This window comes from Camellia sinensis, chromosome 4, assembly GCF_055761805.1.
Source record: "Camellia sinensis isolate YWXY chromosome 4, ASM5576180v1, whole genome shotgun sequence".
NCBI lineage: Eukaryota > Viridiplantae > Streptophyta > Magnoliopsida > Ericales > Theaceae > Camellia > Camellia sinensis.
This window is the reverse complement of record NC_138964.1, coordinates 92,804,986-92,813,100: the sequence shown is the minus strand read 5'-3', so window position 1 is coordinate 92,813,100 and position 8,115 is coordinate 92,804,986.

Sequence of the window (8,115 nt, the reverse complement as noted above, 5' to 3'; positions counted from 1 at the left end):
TCCCGGGGTGATATTGGATTTGCATATCATAGTCCTTCAACAATTCAAGCCACTGTCTCTGTCTCAAATTCAATTCTTTCTGAGTGAATAGATACTTTAAACTCTTATGATCCGTAAAAACCTGACAAGTAGCTCCATACAAGTAGTGACGCCAAATCTTTAAAGCAAATACTACGGCCGCCAATTCTAAGTCATGGGTAGGGTAGTTTTTCTCATGAGGTTTCAACTGACGAGATGCATAAGCTATAACCTTACCCTTTTGCATTAATACACAACCCAAACCCTTATGCGATGCATCACTATAGACATGAAATTCTTCGTTACCTGATGGTAGTACAAGTACTGGTGCTGTAATTAACCTCGTCTTCAGTTCCTGGAAGGCTGACTCCCGATCTTTAGTCCATTCATACAGTGTTCCCTTCTTAGTCAGTTGCGTTAACGGAATTGCAATCCTTGAGAAATCTTTCACAAACTTTCTGTAGTAACCTGCCAAACCCAGAAAACTACGAATCTCGGACACATTAGTCGGCCTCGGCCAATTTACTACAGCTTCAACTTTGCTAGGATCTACTGAGATACCCTCCTCATTAATCACATGACCCAAAAATGAGATGGTAGAAAGCCAAAACTCACACTTGTTAAACTTCGCATACAATTTCCGTTCTCTCAAAATCTGTAAGGCAAGTCTCAAATGGTTTTCATGTTCATCCTTACTCTTGGAATAGATCAATATATCATCAATGAAAACAACTACAAATTCATCTAAATACGGTTTGAAGATTCTGTTCATTAAATCCATAAATGCAGCAGGGGCATTAGTCACTCCAAAAGGCATTACTAAAAACTCGTAATGGCCATATCTTGTTCGAAAAGCAGTCTTCTCAACATCTTCGGCTTTAACTTTAAGCTGATGGTAACCAGACCGGAGGTCGATCTTAGAAAAGACTCGTGCTCCTTGTAACTGATCAAGCAAATCATCAATTCTAGGTAACGGGTACTTGTTCTTAATGGTGACTTTATTGAGTTCTCTATAGTCAATGCAAAGACGGAGTGTGCCATCCTTCTTCTTAACAAATAAAACAGGTGCTCCCCATGGTGAAGTGCTCGGCCTAATAAATCCCTTATCTAACAACTCTTGCAATTGCAGTTTCAATTCTCTAAGTTCAGCGGGGGCCATCCTATAAGGTGGTTTGGAGATCGGCTGCGTTCCCGATATAATATCGACCGTAAACTCTATTTCTCTATCGGTCAAGTGGCCAGGCAATTCATCCGGAAAGACGTCGGGGAAATCACTAACAATCGAGATGTCGGCTAAGTTAACATTTCCATTCTGATCACTCAGTATACTGCACAAGTAACCTCGACACCCTTTCTGAATTAACTTACAGGCCTTAATGGACGAAATCAAGTAGGGTGGGGGCACTACCCCTTTTCCCTGGAAAATAACCTCGGCTAGGTTTGGGGGTCTCAAGGTGACACTTTTCGAAACACAATTAATAGATGCATTGTTCGCGACTAGCCAATCCATTCCCAGTATAATATCAAAATGAGCTATGTCTAGAGGCATCAGATCTACTAACAGTTCAACATTTTCAATCACAATAATACATGCTCTGTAAATGGATGCAACAATCATGGATCTCCCAGATGGAGTAGATACAAACAACACATAGTCAAGGGGCTCTAGTTCTCTATTAATTTTCTCGGCAAACTTAGTAGATATAAACGAATGAGTAGAACCCGAATCAATCAATACATAGGCATCTTGGGAGCAAATTAGTAAAATACCTGACACCACTGCCTCAGCATTCTGAGTGTCTCCTGGTACTAATGCAAACACTCTGCCCTGTCTCATCTGTCCTCTCCCAGCATTTCCCTTCTGAACGGAACCCGAGGTATTTTCTCCTTTCTTGTTGTCATCAGCCTTTGCTTTGGGGCAATCCCTCACATAATGGCCCATCTCGCCACATTCATAACAGGCTCCAGACGTTCGTCGGCAGATCCCAAAATGCTGTTTCCCACAATCCGAGCACGTCGGTTTAACACTCCCTTCCTGCCTTAGGTTACCAGTACTGTCCATGTTCGTTCTCTTCTTGGTGTTCAGCTGTCCTCGGCGATTGTCATAATTCTGCCTCTTTCGCTGGTTTTCTCCCGAGCTCTGGTATCGGTTCAGATTAGCTTCGGCCTGAATGGCTTTGTCCAACACTTCGGCATAAGTCGGCATATCCAACAAGTTGACCCGGTCTTGAATCGGTCCACGAAGCCCACACTCGAACTTCCTGGCCTTCATATATTCATCGTTGGTCATGTGAGGTACAAATCTTACCAATTCAGTGAAAGCGCGGTCATATTCCGCCACTGTTCTGTTGCCTTGCGTTAGAGTATGAAATTCGGTAGCCTTGCGGTTTCGAACACTTAGGGGAAAATGTTTCTTGTAAAACAACTCTAAGAATCGGGTCCAAGTCAAATCTGGATTGCTCCCTCTAACCGTCATCCACCACCTGCGGGCGTCATCATCCAATGTGAATGCTGCCAACGTCACTTTCTGTGCGTCGGTGCTAGGGAAGATCTCGAATAACTTTTCCATTTCCAACACCCATGCTTCAGCCTTCATCGGCTCTATACCCCCAGAGAACCTTGGCGGTCTCATTTTCTTGAACTCCCTGATCAAAGCTATCGTGCCATCCCCATATAAGGCTGGTTGCGGGGGAACCTGCGGCACGGGAGGAGGTGGAGGTGGAGCTACATTTCGGCCGTTGGTCTGCTCGGCCTGAGTCGACGTAGCACTAGCGAACTGTTGCCTGGTTTGCCTCAACTCGCGGGCCAAACCCTCAACTAATCTTTCCAATCTGTCCATTCTGTCTTCGGGCTGTTCTCGGCCAAGCGGTGGTCTACCTCTCCTCATGATGCTATGAGCGTGCAAAGTATGACTTTAAAACAATTAAGCAAATAACCACATAGGCAAATAGCAAATAAGCATATCAAGACAATGCACACTTCACTCAAACAACAAATACCAAGATGCAACCCTAACATTTTTCTAAGGGAAATCCTATGCTCTTCAGGACTCAAAGTGTGTGAATAACGTATACCGAGGAACTTGTGCTCTGATACCATTCTGTCACGACCCCAAACCGCCCCTAGTAGTTTAGTGCCGTGATGGCCAGTAATCCGTAATTACCGAAGGCCAACTTTTCAAAACTTAACACATTCAGAGTATGAATATAGGGGGCTCACAAATGCGGAAGCGATAAATTAAATACAAGTAGTCCATAAGAGCTGTGCGTAGATCAAAGCAATGCCATACATTCCAATTAACTTCACAACTTAAATACAACAAGGTAAAATTACATGTTACATCATGATCAAAAGGCTTCTCGAGCCGACATATACAAAATACAGCTAGTACAAGTCAAGAAGCATGATTTTCAAGATTTGCCGACATGCAGAGCAGGCATCGCCGACGTAAATACAAATTAAAGCCGACATAATCATGGATCCAAAACAAGCATCCAAAACGATCTAGGCGTCGCCGCCGTCCTGCTCATCACCTACATATATATAGAGGGGTGAGTACAAAACTCAGTGAATGGTACTAAAAATAAAGGTTTGCATGAATAAAGCCGAGGTCCTTCAAACGAAACACACCAAAACTTTAACAAGGCAAGTGATGAACCGTATTCATCAGTCAAGTATCAAAACATCGGCGAAGCAAGGGATGAACCGTATTCATCAGTCAAGTATCAAAACATCGGCGAAGCAAGGGATGAACCGTATTCATCAGTCAAGTATCAAAACATCGGCGAAGCAAGGGATGAACCGTATTCATCAGTCAAGTATCAAAACATCGGCGAAGCAAGGGATGAACCGTATTCATCATTCAAGTATCAAAAGCTGTACGATCCGTAATCGTTTGGTCAAAAGTATTGCGAAAGTTTAGAGTCCTCCAATACAAGGGACTTGTGTTACTTAGGCCCGTAGCCCGATTTAACAAGGACCGTATCCTTTTATACTTAGTACTGCGAAAGTTTAAAGTCCTCCAGCACAAGGGACTTGTGTTACTTAGGCCCGTAGCCCGATTTAACAAGGACCGTATCCTTTTAAAAGGTGGCATCAACAAGGAGTATACTTGGCACATCAAACAAGAGCTATTTATTCATGCTAACAAAATACTTTTGTCAAAACAAAGCAAGCAAGATTTATCAAAACAAGTATAACATAGCTTTATCAATAATACCACTCACCTAGTTCTTCAGGTGCAAACTCAAAGCAAATATCAAGGACCTACAATCACATGGCAAGTCACATTCTCAAAGCAAGCTCTATATATACATGCAAATGATCTCGGCATTCATGCCAGATCTAAGTCAAGGACAAAACAAAACAAGCTGGGAGCTTACACACTGCTCCCGTTTCTCGAAAACACACTGGGTACAGTGCCGGCTAAGCCGAGGTCCCGCTAAACAAGGTCAGGAAAAATCTGGGTTTTCCTTTTCCTTTGAAGAATATGAAGAACATGATCATTTGAAAGATGAATGCAAGTTCACAACTTGTTACAAAAATCTGAGTTTTCATGCCAAGAGTTCAAAATATATGGACCTGGGTACCTATCAAAGAAAGGCATGCAAGAACAAACACAAAACATGATTTTCGTTCCAACTTTTCGATCAAAATGAGACTTTGTTCAAGAACACATGAAAAACCATTTTCTCTTTCCAAACCAACTTCAAAACGATGCATGACATGCAAAACAAATCCGATCATGCAATGCAGCTAGATATTCAGCAAAAACAATCAAAGGGGATCAAGATTCTAACCTCAAAACTCGGATCTAACGGCTCAAGCCACAAAGATCAAGCTTGGAAGACAACTCTCACTCAAGAACTCTTCTTCCTCCTCTCTAGAGCTTCTCTCTCTAAAACAAAGATTTGAGACAAGAAATGATTTGTTCCAAGGTCTGTCGGCTGCTTTAACAAACAGATCGGACACGTGGCATTAACGGGTTGGTTCAGCTCAAAAAAGGTGATTGATAGACAAGACAAGTCTCTGACAAATCGTATGCAGCAAGCTCGGGTAAGACACATCGGCAAAGAGATGACATCGGCTCAAAACAAGGATCCAGCAACGGGATAGAAAAACATCGGCTAGGGAGGACGACACTTGACTAAGCTGTGCCACACCTTGGCCGGGGTGCGCCACATCTCGGCCTAGGCCATACCTGCCTGCGGACAAGGTTCAAGTGCGAAACATCTCGGCAAAGAATGCCCGAGGTGAAGATGGGGTTAAACAAGACCTCAAGATAGTTCTAAGTACAAAGGGTCAAAGGCGGACTAAGCTCAAGATGATCTCGGCTACGCACACACACACTAAGCAAGGAACAAAATCATGCAAACAACTATAGCGAACCAAGGCAAGGTAAAACCTTCAAATTAACATAACAAGCAAGACCATGCAAGAATGTACACAAATATGGCAAGAGTAAGGTGAGGGTTGTTACAAATATAGCCGAGGTCCTTCAAAACGAAACACATCAAACTTTATCAAGACGAGGGATGAACCGTATTCATCAATCAAATATTACAAGTATCCAAAGATGTTTATTGACATTGGCAAAACAAGGGATGAACCGTATTCATCGTTCAAATATTACAACATCGGCGAGGCAAGGGATGAACCGTATTCACCAATCAAATATTACAACATCGGTGAGGCAAGGGATGAACCGTATTCATCAATCAAATATTACAACATCGGCGAGGCAAGGGATGAACCGTATTCATCAATCAAATATTACAACATCGGCGAGGCAAGGGATGAACCGTATTCGTCAATCAAATATTACAACATCGGCAAAGCAAGGGATGAACCGTATTCATCAATCAAATATTACAACATCGGCGAAGCAAGGGATGAACCGTATTCATCAATCAAATATTACAACATCGGCGAAGCAAGGGATGAACCGTATTCATCAATCAAATATTACAAGTATCAAGGGCTGTACGATCCGTAATCGTTTAGTCAAAGGTACTGCGAAAGTTTATAGTCCTCCAGCACAAGGGACTTGTGTTACTTAGGCCCGTAGCCCGATTTAACAAGGACCGTATCCTTTTATGCTTAGTACTGCGAAAGTTTAGAGTCCTCCAGCACAAAGGACTTGTGTTACTTAGGCCCGTAGCCCGATTTAACAAGGACCGTATCCTTTTATGCTTAGTACTGCGAAAGTTTAGAGTCCTCCAGCACAAGGGACTTTCCAAGAGAGGACCGTATCCTTTTCAAAGATGGCATCGAAACAAGGATTATACTTGTCATATCAAAACAAGGGCTATTCATTCATGCTTAACAAAACACTTTTGTCAAAACAAAGCAAGCAAGATTTATCAAAACAAGTATAACATAGCTTTATCAATAATACCACTCACCTAGTTCTTCAGGTGTAGACTCAAAGCAAATATCAAGGTCCTACAATCACATGGCAATTCACATTCTCAAAACAAGCTATACCTATATACGAATGATCTCGGCATTCTTAACAGATCCAAGTAAATAACAAAGCAAAACATGCTGGGAGTTTAAACACTACTCCCGTCTCACGGAAACATACTGGGTACCAACCAGGTCTTTGCCGAGGTCCCACACATCCTTGCCGAGGTGTGGTCCCGTTGGCCTCAATCAAAAGCAAAGTCGGGAAAACCTGGGTTTCCCTTTGAATATCATGAAGAATATGACGAATATGATCGTGAGAAAGATGAATGCAAGATCAAAACTTGTTACAAAATCTGAGATTTCGTGCCATGAGTTCAAAACATGGACCTGGGTACCCATACAAGAAGGTCATGCAAGAACAAACACAAAAACATGATTTTCGTTCCAAACTTTCGAATCAAAGTGAGACTTTCTTCAAGAACACATGAAAAACCATTTTCTCTTTTCAAAACCAACTTCAAAACGGTGCATGGCATGCAAAACAGATTCGATCATGCAATGCAGCTAGATGATCGACAACAACAACCATAGTAGATCAAGATTCTAACCTCAAAATTTGAATCCAACGGTTCAAACCACGAAGATCAATCTTGGAAGACTTACTCTCACTCAAGAACTTCTCTTCCTTCTCTCTAGAGCTTCTCTCTCTAAGGGTAAAGATTTGAGGCAAGAAAATGATGTGTTTCAAGGTCTGCCGGCTGTCTTAACAATCAGCTCGGACACGTGGCGCTATCGGGTTGGTTTAGCTCAAAAGGTGATTGATTGATAAGACAAGTCTCTGACAAAGCGTATGCAGCAAGCTCGGTAAAACACATCGGCAAGAATTGACATCGGCTCAAATCAAGGATCCGGCAACAGGATAACAAAACATCGGCTAGGGAGGACGACACTTGACTAAGCTGTGCCACACCTTGGCCGGGGTGTGCCACATCTCGGCCTAGGCCATACCTGCCTGCGGAAAAGGTTCACTGAGTGCGAGACATCTCGGCAATAAACGCCCGAGGTGTAGGTGGGGGTCGACCAAGGTCTCAAAACAGTTCTAAGTGCAAAGGTTCAAAGGCGAACTAAGCTCAAGGCGACCTCGGCCACACACAAACTAAGCAAGGAACAAAATCATGCAAGCAACTGTAAGCAAATCAAGGCAAGACAAAACCTTCAAATTAACATAACAAAGCAAGATCATGCAAGAATGTATGCAGGTATGACAAGAGTAAGGTGAGGGTTGTTACAAAATTACTCCGCAAATTCTCATTAAAGTTATAGTAAATTCGTGGTAAATAACTTGATAAATTCTCAGTAAATTGCTTCGTAAATGATTGGTAAGTTCCTAAAAAATTACTTTACAAATTCTCAGTAAATACTCAGTAAATTTTCAATAAAGTCTTAGTAATTTACTGAGTAAATTCTAAATAAATTGCTAAGTAAATTCATAGTAAATTATTCGGTGAATAACTCACTAAATTTATCTGTAAATTACTAAGTAAATTCCCAGTAAATTACTCGGTAAATTCTCTGTAAGTTACTCAGTTAATTATCGGTAAATTCTTAAAAAATTCTTGATCAATTACTCAGTAAATTATTAGAAAATTACAATGTAAATTTCAAGAAAATAGCGCCTTAAATTACATG